The sequence below is a fragment of the Ursus maritimus genome, unplaced genomic scaffold (assembly GCF_017311325.1).
Source record: "Ursus maritimus isolate PB19 unplaced genomic scaffold, ASM1731132v1 scaffold_10, whole genome shotgun sequence".
Lineage (NCBI taxonomy): Eukaryota > Metazoa > Chordata > Mammalia > Carnivora > Ursidae > Ursus > Ursus maritimus.
In genome coordinates, this window is record NW_024423344.1 from 28,521,172 (window position 1) to 28,536,612 (window position 15,441).

At 42.2% G+C, this 15,441-nt stretch overlaps 1 protein-coding gene across 2 annotated transcripts in view; it reads right to left on the minus strand.

Moving 5' to 3' along the window:
- AKAP11 (A-kinase anchoring protein 11) overlaps nucleotides 1-5,158 on the minus strand; it is a 48,316-nt gene extending 43,158 nt beyond the window's left edge. The window contains exon 1 of one of the 2 annotated variants that reach the window (XM_008706809.2): nucleotides 5,046-5,158. The gene's annotated coding sequence lies outside the window, so the exon portion shown is untranslated. Of the gene's footprint in view, nucleotides 1-4,467; nucleotides 4,585-5,045 lie in introns of those variants that run through there. The other variant, XM_040623158.1, reaches the window with a different exon arrangement.
- Between the last annotated feature and the right edge of the window lie 10,283 nt (nucleotides 5,159-15,441).

Below are 15,441 nucleotides of genomic sequence, written 5' to 3' on the forward strand. Positions count from 1 at the left end.
AAAAAAAAAAAAACCCTAAAATCTTCAGGCTGTGCTTTCAAAGTGAATACATGGCTTAGAAATTTAAGTAATATTCTTAATCTCCTACATAACTCCCATTTACAAGATCATTTTAACAAAAAATATGTTCAGAATTTTAACCCAAGAAAACATTCCTTTATCGAGGACATCTACGATGCCATGTCTCAAAGACTATACTGCTGAAAAGACATTTAAGTAGCTCTTGCAAATAGTAATAAGCCTCTACCCTAATCCGCCAATAGCAGGAATGAGTGAATGGATCTGCTTTGCCAATGGCCCCGTGCTTGGTACATATGAGGCATCCTAAAAGCCTGTGCAAAACCTATTAATTGACAGGCTATAAAGGCATAAGAAAGAAAGAAGGGTGTGAAAGATAATTTAAAGGTTCAAGCTTGGGGAGCTGGAAGAAAATTGGCCTTTGCCGATTATAGGGTAACTGGAAGATAGTGTTTTATGTCAATATAATATCCAAAAGGCACCTAAAATATACACATTTAGTGGGGTGGTCAGAGTGAGAGATGTTATTCCTGGAATCATCTATACATACAGAACTTGAAAGCTGATCCTAGAGACGAGAAAGAATAGAAGATCAAGAAAGAATCTAAGGGGACAACCATGATAAAGGGTTGCTTGGGCAGGTAAACAAAGAACCACAAATACGGGGCAGTTGGAAAAGCAGGCGAAGGAGAGATTTAGAAGAATTTAGTGTCACTGGAGTCAAGAAATGGTTTTATGTCTGGAATGGTCAGCATTAAACTTCTAAACTCCTGAGGGTAGAAATGATATTCTTTCATCTCTGAATGTTGCAGGAGTCCCTTCCACAGCGCGCACTCGGTAGTAATAATACCACATCGCTACACTGTGCCAGTCAGGCACTGCTTAATTGCTGTTAAACAGAATTCACATTTCTCACAACAGTTATTACACCCGTCTTACATATAAAGAGACTGAGGCACAAACCACTTAACTAATCTGCCTTAACTTAACTCTAGTTTTACCTAGAAGACTCTGTCCTGAACGAGCCCATTACTGAGAGTAAGTTCAGTGTAGTACTGGGGGGAAAACTCAAATGGCAGGATGTTAAAGTACACCAGAGATACCCATCATTTCCTCCCTGTCACCTCTTCATTAGAAACTTGCAGTACCCAGTCTAAAAAAGTACAAACTGGGGGTGCCTGGATGGTTCAATCGGCTAAGTACCTGCCTTCTGCTCAGGTCATGATCCTGGGCTCCCTACTCGGCAGGGACTCTGCTTCTCCCTCTCCCTTTGCCCCCTCTCCCCCCGGCGTTCTCTCTCGCTCACTCTGCTTTCTCTCTCAGATAAATAAACTTAACAAAAAAAAAATCTTAAAAAAAAAAAAAGTACAAACTGAGATACACCTAAATCTCTTCCCCATCCATTCTTCTGTTCCCATCTTCCCCCGTCCTGAGCCAAACGTACTACAAGTAGATACCTGGCCCACAGGACTATCTTCCAGAAATTCAGAATGAAGATGTGAAGACACTTGTTGAGAACCATGCTACAAAAGCAAAGTTAGTTGGCACCACAGCAAACCAAAGTTTCATGCAAACTTAAGTCAGAGGGAAGCGGAAACCAAGAGCTTTAAAGAGAGCCAATTTGATAGAAATTGGAACGTACAGAGTCCAGAGTAGCAGAGACAAAACCATGTGTTCCCAGAGAAAAACTGGAAGAGTAACTAACTGCCTGAAGATTTTCTAGTTCCCAGGATCCTGAGCTGGACTTCATGCAATGGACTTCAGAGGCAGTCCTCCAACTGTTATGACAAATGCCTTTTTTAATTAAGTTCATTCAAATGGGTTTTTGACACTTGCAGCCAAATAATCCTCAAGCCATTAAAAGAGGTCAAAGGAAAAACACTGAATAAGCAGCTACTATGTGCTTCAAAGTAACTTTGAGGTATTTTGACTTTTCACCATCAGGGATGAGGAAATGGAGGCTCATTTATATTAAGTAATAGATCTGCCTGACTCCAAAGCCCAAACTCTTTATTTTGCCTCATTTTCATTCACGTTACATCCAATCTACTCAGACCACACCATTTATCTTATTTTTTTCTCATCAAACATTCTCAGATTAATCCAAAAATGTTAACTTTTCACCTTTTAACCTGTTCGGCCGCTATATACTTCAAACACCTTTACTCTAGGAAGTATTTAACAATAAAATGAACTGTCATATGCAAAGATGAATGGCAGAATAAAGATATTTGGATCCTTTTGGTCTGTTTCGAAACTCATACAGTTCTTCTTTTCTTTCCTTTCCCTACCTTACCGGCTGATACACCCTTAGGTCAAGCCCAAACTAAGGATAGATCTTTTCCTGTCTTGTCCCACCCTCATTCCCTCCAAGTGGTTGACTTTATTACTAAAATGCAGGCCACGTGACAGAAAAAGAATACATTCAGACTGCCTAAATAATTATCCTACCCAAAATGACTTCATTACTTTTGTTTAAAGATTTTATTTTTAAGGAATTTCTACACCCAATGTGGGGCTCCAACTTACAACCTGAAATCAAGTCACGCGCTCCACCAACTGAGCCAGCCAGGTGCCCCCCTCCAATTACTTTTCCAAGGCAAGACAAAACAACAAATATCTACATGCTAAAAGCCTGAAACCCTTACCAAAAGGTTATAAAGCCTAGTAAAAAATTGTATTTTTCTGTCCCTGAAAATCAGTTTGCCAAGATGGAATGGGAGGGAACTTTTAAAATCTAGACCAGTCTCTTTTGCCCATTCCCAAAAAGACATTTCCTAAGTTTTTCACATTTTCTTCAAGTGTGTAACAGAGCTCCACTGCCTATTTATAAGTGGAAATTTCCCTAAAACTGACCTATAATGTATCATCTGATTTTTCTTTAAAAAAAAAATTAAATGTACTATATCCTTCTTTCAGCCCCTAAAGGTAAAGGAGGACTTCTTTAGATTCTAGATTTATCCCAGGAATTCAGTAGCTAAGGCAGCTGTCTTATTGTGGGTTCAGGGTCTTCAGCAGTCCCCTATCCTAAACAACTGAGAAATATCACTAGCCTAGGAATATACCTCTAGGCCCTTAGCAACAGTGCAGTTATCTGGGTACATTCACTAATCACTAGTTACCAGGTCAGCCTGGGAACCCATTTGTTCTGACTGCCTCAAATTCCTTATCTCTCATAAACTGTTCTGTTACTCACAGCCCCAACTAACAGTGAAATTCACTGTCAACTCTGGTAGTTCTGCCAGAAGGAACATAAAGAAAAACCACGATACTTCTTTAAAAGGGTGACTAGATGTTTAAAAAGATTCATTAAAATGCACTATTTTAACTGACACTAATCATGCTGGGAACTGTGCTGCCAATTACTCTAAAATCATAAACAAGACATTAAAACCATCTTTGCATTAGTGAGTACCTTATATTTTGAGTACTCTATATTTTCTGAGTATTTCCAGACATATCAAAATCAGTATCAATCAATATAACTATAATATCCCTAACACGGTGGGAAGAAGCGAAGGAAAGCTTACACGTTTCGCAACGGACTGAATAATTACGAAGCTGAAAGAGAACCAGAATTTTTAACTCTGATTTGCACTGAAACCATTAGGTATGTGTGTCAGCTCTATTTCTCTGCCTGAAATTTCCTTAACATCTTAAGCCTAAACCACCTCCAGTTTAGTAAGATTTTAGAGGAGAGGGAAAGAAGAATTGCTACTAAGCTATACCACTGTCGCGGTTTAGATTCTACTGCCATTGCTATTGTACCAACGTTTTTACTACTTTGGTCACATCCACATATTTTCGCGTAAAGCAGAGTAGGTGCCTGGAATAACAGAAGTATATCCAATCCATTCAGGATACGGATGGCCAGCATTTAAACCATTAACAACAAACAGCCTCGGAGAAAATGTGACAGCAAATCCAAACACCAACACTCGGAGGAGCTGCTTGACGCCTTCCGTTTCTGTCACAGGATTTGGGTTGCGCCTGGTTCCATGGCTCTGGGGTTCTGACAGTGAAGGATGCTGCGCGGGGACAAAGTGCAACGTCCTCCTCCTCCTGCATAAGCTCCTGTGCGCGCACCACGAACCCAAACTAAGCACACGCACCGCTACGCACCAGAGACCCGGCTCTGAAGACCATCCCGGGGATGGAAACTGAGCTTGTCATTCAAAGGGGCAGCAACTCGGCCGCTACACTCCGTACCCCAGAAGACCCATCTCGAGTCCGAGGACACCCCCTCCCCCCAGGCCCGGTGCCGCGGGCTTCCTTCCACCGCCCAGTTCCTCCCGCCCTCCTCCCACCGCCGTGCCAAGGCGCAGCTCTGGGCAGCTCCGAAATCAGAGCAGGGACTGCGGGCCGCTCCATCCACCGCGGCCCCGCAACCACGCCGCCACCCCGGCCAACGCGCGGCTTATGCTGCGGGCGGATCCGCACCCGCCTCACCTGGGGGCCGCAGCCTCCGCAGCTCACAGGCATGTCACCGGCCCGCAACGACCAGCCGCGCGAGCCGCCAAGCAGGCGGGCGGCCCCTCCCACACCGGCCCCCAGCCCTCCCCCCCCTCCCCGCCCCCGCCCTGCCCACCCCCGGCTTCCGCCGCCGCCGCAGTTCCAGCCCGCAACACCACCTAGTCCCCACGCCTCCCACTCACTCTCGCGAGAGGGTGCGGCGCCTCTCGCGAGAAGAACTCGGTGACCAAGCCCGCGCAAAAGTGGGTGGGCTTTTAAAAAATGAAAGAGGGAGCAGGAAAAAATCTTCCCACGTGCTCTGGGGCGGCTAGCGGATCGGCCCCGCGCGTCACGTGACGTGCAGGCGTCCTCTCTATTGGCCAGAATCTGCTCAGCCGTGGGAGCTTTAAACTGCTGGCTGACCTACGAACCTGCGGCGAACGTCTTGCGCGCTTCCTGATCCGTTACCTTGGAAACGGTTTAACCCTTTTTTCTGGCAAGATACCCAAGCGTTGGCTGGCTCTGCAGGTTTGGTTTCAGGCCCTTCCTCCTTTCTTTCGACCCCTTCGTCTTACCCCCTGGGATCAGCTGGGCTTCTTCCTCGCCACACGCTAGCTTTGCTGTCTTCCGATCGCCAGGGCTCTTTCCAAATCTGCAGCCCCAGCTGATCTGACGGCCCAAGTAAGGCTCATCCTTTGGGGTGGCTCCGCCCCTTCTCCCCAGCATCTCTAGGGAGGACCACTCACAGCGCACCAGGCCAACGGCCCTATCCGAACCTCAACAATCAGCATCAAGGGATCTACCGGGCCCTAGTGCTCGCCCTTAACAATTTGCGCGGTATCGGAATCAGGAAGTGAAGTATTGGTCACGGAGAAACCAAGCTCTAGACGAAAAGCTAATGTGTGATTATTTACATTTAGAATCGGAAGGCCTAGCCCAGTCAAGTTGCAGTCTCCTCGTGGACATCTGTTCAAGGGTGGAAATACCCGATAGATGAGAAAGATATTTTGACGTTTATCCTCACATGAGTTTTTCACTGTTTGGGGGAGGAGGTAGGGAACAATGGGTGCATTCCTATGCTCATGTCTTCGTTCAACAAATTTTTGTTGGGCTACTACAAATGTTAGACAGTACTCCAGGCCGTCGATTGAGCAGTGATGATGACACATGAGTTTAGGTTCTAGGGTGCTTGTGGGGGAGGAGGGGAGAAAGAAAAAATGTTTATTGGCCTTAAGCTCAATGCAAGAAAAGTACAGTAAATGTTGTGATGGTGATTTTGATTGGGTGGCTGCTTGAGGGGCTGACCTTTGGAGGAGACACGTAAGCAGTGATTTGCATAACAGGCTTGCAAACGTCAGAGCGAAGAGCACTCCAGGCAAAGGAAACAGCTAATTCAGAGGCCTTAAATTGGGTTTAAGAGGAAAAATATAAGAAAGTGAGAAGAAATAAGCTTGGAGAAGTAAACAAACATAGGCCGCATCGTGCAAGCCTTTGTTAGCTAAGAAAGTAATTGTGGGGAATTTAAATGGAGTGGAAGCCATTGGAAAATTCTGAAGAGCAGAGAGACACCTATGCTTTAACCTTTCTGTCTTTAAAGCTCTTCCCTGCAGAGAATTGATTTTAAGGAGGTCACAGAGGAAGCAAGAGATTCTCAAGAGATTGAGACTTGTAGTCCAAGACAGACACAATCCCAAAAGGCTTAATTTCTAATAACCTTGACATTGCTTTTCTAGAATCCATTAGGTCAGAGCCCTGGTGCTGTTTGCTGCCTTTTGTTAAAAACATATGGATACATCTTCAGTTACTGCTATTTAATTACAATAAGAGAAATAAATGGAAATTTTTTTGTCACTTGGGAAAATCAATGTCCCAAGAGGAAAATCACATTTGATTTTTTCCCTCCACGTGCACCACAGAGATAACCACCTCTTCTGTGTATTCCTAAAGTCAGTTCTAAGAAAAACACAACATAAAGTGACGTCAGTGCAGATATTTATTCCTAAGTATAAGATTTGAAAAGATAGAGGTTGAAGGTTAGAAAATGAAAATGTTTCACTAAAAGAAACAGAAATCAGGGGACAAATTCCAACCAGAAGACCTCTCATTAACTGGTAAAGCAACTAAATCAAGGTTCCTTATCATTCCTGAGTGTCAGCTTCCTCATACATAAAACAAGACAATTTAACTAGCCTACACGCATAGTGGTTAAGCCTGAATTACACTTTGGTATGCATGCACCAGTAAGACGGAAGTTGGAAAGGGAAATGAAATTTTTGTAAAATCTAAGAGTCAGCAGCACAAGCCAAATGAAATTGGATGCACCTACGCTTACGCGTGCACACACACGCACACACACACACACACACACGCACACCCCAGCTGAGGAACTATGAAACTAGTTAATACAGATACCAGGAATTCTTCCCTAAGAAACCTTGGCCTTCTCAGAGTGTGAAAACGGAAGTATTGCCACCTGCTCAACCTCATATTCCCTGTAGCTATTTTGAACCTAAGTACTATTTAATAAATAATGGTTCACATGTTCCTGATCAAGATTTAAGGAAAGGAAAATGTTTAAAAGATCAGAGGCAACATTTTAAAGTTAAGCTAACGCTTTAATGAAAATGAGATTTTAAGGAACATTTTGGGGTTACTTTTTAAAAGAAAAAATGCTAAAAAGAGAAAAGATATTAGTTTAGCAAATTAAGACCATTCTTTTAAAATGCTAAAAAAAATGGAGCGCTCTTTTGAGTGCTGTTTGCAGTCCTCATAATGATTAACTGAAACAGCTGCTTGGTACTGCTAATTTAGATGAACAATGGGCTCAACTCTATCATTCTAACATGTATTAATAGAGCCATAAATCCTCCCAACTCACCCTAGCAAGACAGTCATTGTGGTCTCTTTTGCTAGCTACAATTTTATTTGGAGTACAACGAATATGAAGTGAGAAGAAATTTAAGATTGAGATCCGTTTCTACAGATGTCCCTAGTTCCTGGATTCTTTTTTTTTTTTTTTTAAGATTTTTTTTTATTTATTTGACAGAGAGAGACACAGCGAGAGAAGGAACACAGGCAGGGGGAGTGGGAGAGGAAGAAGCAGGCTCCCAGCAGAGGAACCTGATATAGGGCTCGATCCCAGGACCCTGGGATCACGCTCTGAGCCAAAGGCAGACGCTTAACAACTGAGCCACCCAGGCACCCCCATTCCTGGATTCTTTTTAAAATTATTTTCTGTTTTAACAACTTTATTGAGTCATAATCCACATACCATGAAATTTGCCCATTTTAAAGTGTACAATTCAATATGTTTTGGTATATTCCCGGAGTTGTGCACTCATCACCAAAATTTAATTTTAGAAGGTTTGTCCCCCCTAAAAGAAACTCCATACCCATTAGCCATCAACCCCCCACCTCATCCCCAGCCCTAAGCAACCACTAATCTACTTTATGTCTATACATTTGCCTATTCTGGACATTTCATATAAATGAAATTATACAGTACGTGGCTATTGGTGTCTCCATTCACTTAGCATAATGTTTTCAAGGGTCATCCATGTAGCTTATGTCAGTATTTCATTTCTTTTTATTGCCAAATGATTATTCCATTGTATAGATATAGCACATTTTATTTATCCTTTTATCAGTTAATAGACATGTTCATTGTTTTCACTCTGGCTATTATGAGTAATGCTGCTTTGAGCATTTGAGTATACAAGTTTTGTGTGAGTGTTGATCATTCTTTTTTAATACTTGAAAAATAAAATTCATCCAGTTTACAAAGTCCTATTTCCTTTCCTAACAGAGTTACTTCGCTCCTAGCTTTGTCTTTCTTGCCTGCTATTTGAAGTATGTGCTGTCTCCCTACAGGGCTGGCATTTCTTCTCCGGCAGCTCCTATCTGACAGTGTCACTCCCATTTCAAAGCCCTCAGTGGCCTCTTATGATTCCGCCCATGATCTACCTTACTCTCTTCTGCTATTATTTCTCCCTCTCAGAAAGTCTTTCTTTCAGTTCCTCAAAATAGGGCCAGGCCCTCCCCGCTTTGGAGCCTTCCCAGTTTTCCTTCAGCATCAGGTGTCTTTCTCTGTCCACCCCCTGAGCCTCTGAATGCCTGTGAATCCTTCAGCATTGAGCTGGACTCTCATTTCCTGAAGAACTCTTGTCCTAGCTCCCCAGACTAGGTAAGCTCCTCCCTATCTGGACTCTACATTTCTTCAATGCATTTATCAACTTCTAATGATTTTTATTTGATTGATTATTTGGTCTTTCTCCTCTACTAGACTGTAGAATCCATGAGCAGGAACCACATCTGTTTTTACTCCAATGTGCCTGGCACATAGTGTTATCAGTTACTCAATAGCTATTCATTGGAAGGAAGGAAGGAAGGAAGGAAGGAAGGAAGGAAGGAAGGAAGGATAAAAAGGAAAAGAAGAAGGGGAAGGAGGAAGGGAGGTATCTTCACCGTTTATTCTGTGTTCTGTTTTTCTCTCTCTTGCTAGTGTTCAAACAAATTTCTAGGCCCAAGATGGCGCTGCCCCTGCCCAGGGTACCACCTCAGCAGACCAAGACTTAAATAACTTTCCTGTCTATGTAAATGTGCCACTAGACCAAATTACAGTATATCCGGTCAGCCAATCCCCCAAAACCAGGCCAATTCCGGGCTCTTGCTTATTTCTTTGTTCTTTCTCAACTCTGAACAAAGTTGACTATGTGGCCCCAGCCAATAAGATATTTTCTATTTTTCTTTTCCTTGTTCTTTTTTCTTTATTCTATAAAAGTTTCCTGACTTCTGCCCCACTTTGCAGTTCTCCAAAGGAGACTGTCCAATTAATGAAGTGTGAAATAAAGTTTCTTTGTATCACCTAAACTGTTTTCTTTAATCATTTTTTTAACTGAGGAATCTTCAGTAAAGTCTTGATAAATGTTATAAACCAAATCTGCTCTGTGGTAAGGGGAATTAATGTGAGACTTGTTCTGTGCCCAGGATGGTGTAGGAAGGGACACAAGAATCCCCTGCCCGCGCTCCCTATAGAAGAGGGTGTGGAGAGGGAAAGACCAGTGGTGTACTAAGAGCCAATGCAGCAGTGTGACAAGTCAGAGAACACAGGCTCTGTCTAAGTGCACCTAAAACTGCACTGGGAACATCTCACATGTCCCCAGGGAACATTTTAGTGAGCTAATTTCTAGTAATCAGGTTGGTAGTGTCTCCTCCAAAGTAATTTTGCTATTTAATGGAAATGTTACTTTCATTTGTTTACATAGTCTAATGGTGTCAAGACATTTGGGTTATATGCACATGAAAGAATTATGGCCCAGCAAGTTTGAATGATTCGTTCTAGATCACATAGGGACACTAAATGCCATAGTTCAGACTAAAATTAACTGGTTGTCTGGTTCTAGCTATCAGTGGAACTAAGCATTCTACACAAAGCTGGCCTCTTGGCTTAATCCCCCTACTGACCTTTCGACTACAAAGGCAGGCATCATCTTTCCCCAGGAGCTTTCCACTAGCAATCTCTGACAGCCAGAAGCAGATTCCATGTCGCTTCCTGTTTGAAAACTTGAGTCTCCCTTTGGCCCACTCGCTGAATTCCTGTTTCCTGCCTGAGTGATGGCCCCAGCTGGCAGTTCTTATAAGAGAGGGAAGTCAAGTCCTTTATTTCACAATGCTCAGTTTTTGGATTTTGTTTTTTTGTGTGTGAAAATAAATTAATATACACTCATTATGTAGAACACTGGAAAATACAGGAAAAGATAATGGAGCGGACCACCTTTTTTGGAGGATGCTTTGCATTCATTATTTAATAAGCCAATGTAAAACATTCTGAAAGTGGAAAAATGTGGACATTTTAATTTCATGAGCCATTTAAACATGTAAAAATGCTTTTTAAATTTAAAAGATAAAGTATCTCATCACGCCTTTGTCTTAAAAGTATGTATATGATACCCCCGTTCGATGTGCTTGCTAACTTACATACTTTACCAAATTCTTTTGTAGTGAATCTCTTGGAGGACAGAAGCATATCTCAACCATTAGAACCTGATACCAAGTGATGGGTTCATATACTGCAGGTCCTCATTAACTACTCAGTGACTTCTAAAATCACAACTACAATTATTAGCAAATAGTACCTGATCATTCAGAAGCGCCACTCCAAATTAAAGACTTCCGAATTAGCAAAAATCAATTTGAGTGTTATTATATCTCATACTCAAATAGAATGAATCTTCTGATTTAAATCATCATAGTCACAGCTAAAATTACTGACTTAACTTCCAATAAGTAAAATATAGATGTACTGTCTTTTAGGAAAATGTAATATATAATTGTCTGAAATTCAAAAACAAATAATCACGCACAAATGTAATCACTTCATAAGAGAATCTTAATGGTATCATTGACCTACTGATTTTAAATGGTTGGTACAGAGTTAATTATAAAATAGAAGCACAAAGTTTTATAAAAAGCTGATGTGACAGGGGCGCCTGGCTGGCTCAGTTGGAGGGGCACGTGACTTTCGATCTCAGGGTCGTGAGTTCAAGCCCCACATTGGGAGTAGAGATCATTTAAATAAACTTAAAAGACAAAACTTATGTTACAGACATTTCTAATTCAGAGAAGCACAAATGTGATTGAACATTTCAAAAGCATTTAATATGAGTAAATGGAAAATGCTTTAGTTTACAAAAAAAATATTATTCAGAACTTCACAGAAATGTCTTTTGCAAAGGTGAAATACACTTCCTTTTCGTGTGAGCCAATGGCATACGCGCTTACTACTTAAAAAAAAGATATTAGATAACTTCCCCTGGATTAGGTATCTAAAGGGCAAGGGAAGTCCTTTAAATATTGTCATAAACTTAGGACAAGATAAAACAAATCCTAGAACAAGTTGTTCCCGGGTCTGTCATTCCTTGTTGCTTGGCTACTTTGCTTTTCAAATGAAACATTAACATGCAGATGAGAACATCTTTATTTATTAGTTAACTCACATGAAATTCAACAGAAATGTCCTTATGTGATTACATCTTTACAAGGAGGTAATATTCAACGCATGCGAAGCACCAATATGGCATGCCTACTTGTGGTCCAGGAAGCAGTAAGCACTGTGGTGAAAATCTAGGCTGCGAGGTAGCAGAACTTTTAAGATACCTTGAATTCTTCCCAGGCTTTAGGGAATCCATCTTCTATTTGGGGTTTTAAGCCATTAAACTATGCTACAGATGTCTACTTTAGCCCCATACTAACGCTGATTCCTATTGGTGTTGTATTTCCTGGGATCGTCCTGGAACAAATTGGCTCCCCTTCCCCACAGTGGGACGTGTGACATCAGCAGGCAAACTTCTGCAGGCCAGACTCGGATTCCTCAGAGCCCATCCTCCTGAGCTCTGACGTAGCTGACTTGCTCTGGTTGCTGCTTCACTGGCCTACATCGTTTCCTGGTTAGGACAAGCTCCTTCGTCTGAAGGATGTGGTTACTGAGGTACAGCAAAGGCAGTCTTAGGCCACACAGAGCTAGGAGGCTGTGCAGAACAGAAGAGACGGGGGCCTCCTCTGAGCTTGTTCAGTCCACATCTGCATTCATGGCGGGGGGTGGGGGGGGATGTGACCAGAGGGGAGGGGACTAGAAAATATGCAAAAGGTAAAATTTAACCTGTCCGGATTTCACCTGGAGAAGGGAAAGCTCACAGGGATATGATAAACTCAAGTTGAAAGGCTACAAAAAATGTCTTAGGCTTCTGTTCTTCCAGAGGAAAGGGTGTGAATCTGAGTTCCAGTTGGGGGGGGTGGGTATCGGCACTGCCTTAAAATGGAAAAGGTTATCTTTATAAACAGTGGGCATCAAATTTCTTAGCAACTATACAATTTGTTTTTAAAATACCCTTTGAGAGCCCAAATTTATAAGGTCCTAATCTCTTACTTTTTCATATCCTGCTCCTACCTCTAAATTGATTTTAAAATTCTTCCTTTTAAAAGTGTGTCCTTATCTCACATTTGATTATACGGGTTGCTATCCTTATCAGTTTCTGTAATAAGATTCTTACAAAGATCTTGTTATCTTGAAACATCATGCCCATAGGCAGGGTATAATGGGTGTAACAAGATTCCTACAGAACTCCTGTTTTAACAGTTTAATGGCCTATAATTTTCTCTCTCTCTTTCAGCTGCTCAGTAGCTATTTTGAAATTGCCATATAAACTCCTGATGAAAATAGGTGTGTAATAAAATAAAGTCTGATAAATTTTTGCGTCTGGCTTGAGGAAATGTCATTCTTTTATGGGAAAAGGAAGTCAACATTTTACAAGGTGCTGCTTGGGTTTTAGTTTCAAATCCTGTGCCATTCAAACTTTAATAGTTGCCTGCATTTTTTCATAACTTTTAAAATCATCATGAACATTTCTTGTTCCACTGTACTCTTTATGTAATTCTAAGAATTCTCAACTAAGTTCCAGGAGGAACTGAAGTCCTCAATGGAAGGCTGCCGAAATGTACATTGTGTTATCCAATTTTTTTAAAGTTTATCATTAGTATCATTATTTTTAGTAATCTCTACACTGAACGTGGGACTCAAACTCATGACGTCAAGATCAAGAGTTGCGTGCTCTTCCAACTGAGCCAGCCAGGCGCCCCTCTCCTTGCTGATTCTGAGTCATTATTGCCTCTCCATACCAGATTCACTGAAGTGCCTGCATTTTTATCTGGTCTCCCTAAGGTCAATGCTGCTTTCTGCAACAGCATCCTCTCATTAAAACATGACTGGACAATGCCATTTTGCAAACAGACAACTCTTTCTGTAGAAATAACACTTGCTTCATAGAATCCATCAATCAGTCATGTACAGAATCCATATACCAGTCCCTCCTGCCAGGACATGGCAAATGTTTCATCTCCTTGTTTTCAATAATCGGATTCACCACCTCCCTTGGGGACAGGGTTCTGTGACACCACAATGTTCCATCCTCTGTTCTAGTTTGTATAGGACCTCTTATCCCTCATCCAGAAATGGCAAATAATATATGAAAAGACCAAGTAAATGCTCTACTTGACCTTAGAGAGAGGTTTCTCTCAAATCACCTGCATGTCATAGAAGATTATCATGAATTTTGCCTTCTGTTCACTTGTTCACTTCGTCCAACTTAAGGGTCTATTTTCCTCATGACTTTTTTTTTTTAAGATTTATTTATTTATTTGAGAGAGAGAGAGAGTGAGAGTGTGGGTGGGGGGAGAAGCAGAGGGAGAGACAAACCTGAGCAGATGCCCCACGGAGCACGGAGCCCCATATGGGGCTTGATCCTTCAACCCCGAGACCATGACCTGAGCTGAAATCAAGATTCTGAAAGGTTCAACTGACTAAGCCACCCTGGTGCCCCATTTCTGGCCTCATGACTTTTGATTACTGCAGGTCAAAATTGAAAGTAATGGAATGTTATGATGTACAGCTACATGCAAGAACAAATACCTGCTGGGAGAAGCCAAAGGCTCTCTGTGCCCCTTGCCAAGCATTCAGTTTCCCTGGGCCACTTTCATAATGGATTTCCTCACTAAGCTCCCCGCCTTTCAGTAATATAAAACCAACTTCATGGCAGTTGCAACAACGAGTGGCTGGCTTGCTTCCACGCACGCCAGGAGCCACCGGGATATTCATGTTAGTCATCTTTTGCCTCCACAAAGGCACCAACAAGATTGCTCTGGTCTGGAAACTCCCCTGTATTTACATTTGGGGTGGCTTTATATCCTATTTTTACCTGGTACAATCACATACAATCCTGGTACACTCACGGTTTTTACCTATTGTTAGCACCTTTTTCTTTATCAAAAGTATCTGTTTGGAAAACAAATTATAATGACATCTTGTTTATGTCCTGCCTTAGGCAGAATCTCTTCTTCACCTGCCAGGTCAAAATGGGCCTGGGCCGGGATACCACCCACAGGGCGAGCTGGACAGAAATAACCAGCCAAACCCTAAAGCTGTATCTTTAGCTCCATTTCCCCACTGCCGAGATAACCAACTGGTAGTTTCTCCTTCCCACCACCTACCTCATTTCTTTAAATGCCATCCTCCCTTATCTCAGAATACCAAATGTGAATGAGCCACACTTCCTAACTAAGGAACTTCTTGAGCTTTCTTCTCTTCATCAGGGTTTGTGGTTGTAGGATATGTGGAGGAATTCTAAACCACAAAGGATAGCTGGCAGGCTTTCTCCAGGAAGCCAAAGTGACCTCGAAATGATATGTCAGCCGTGGACCCCGGGACAACCCTACAGCCTATTACTAGTCTCAGTAACATCCAGTAACTTCTCTCCCTACAAACTTTTGCTGAGCTATGGAGCACCCTTCTTACCTTCTCGGCATTATAGCTTTCGTATTGGTGACCTATAACCATGCTCCTAAATGCTCTCAGATTCTACAGTTCTCAGATTCATCAGCCTCTCCTTCATTTTGCTCAATTCAACTCCTACCCTTCATACTAACAAAGGATATCTAGAAATATAGAGTTCATGTCATACTAAATTCATGGATGCACTGGAAAAAAACCAGCAAGGGTACTTCAAAAAATGAAATACAAGCAGAAGAGCCTGCCACCTCATCTCCGCTTGCCATCGGGAGACCGTAGCCATTACCCTACTGAGATGATGCAGAGACCCAGAATGCGGGGATTTCTGCTGCTGTCTGGTCCCTAGAAAAGATCAGTCCCCTTAAAGGAGGTGGCATCACCTCCTATCCCCAAGGATCTGACTCCCCCTGAGAATTCCTGAAAAAGCATGCGGCAGAGAACCTTCATAGGATAAATTTCTCTGACTCTGCCTGGCTCCTGCTTCACCTGTCGTTTTTGCTTCTATGCAACCAATTCGACAGCTGTGCCCCTTGAAGGCAGGCAGGGACTATGTCTTGCATATCACTGATTTTTCCTGTCTGTCACAGAATTGGTCAACAAGCATCCATCAGGCAACAAACACATCTATGCTG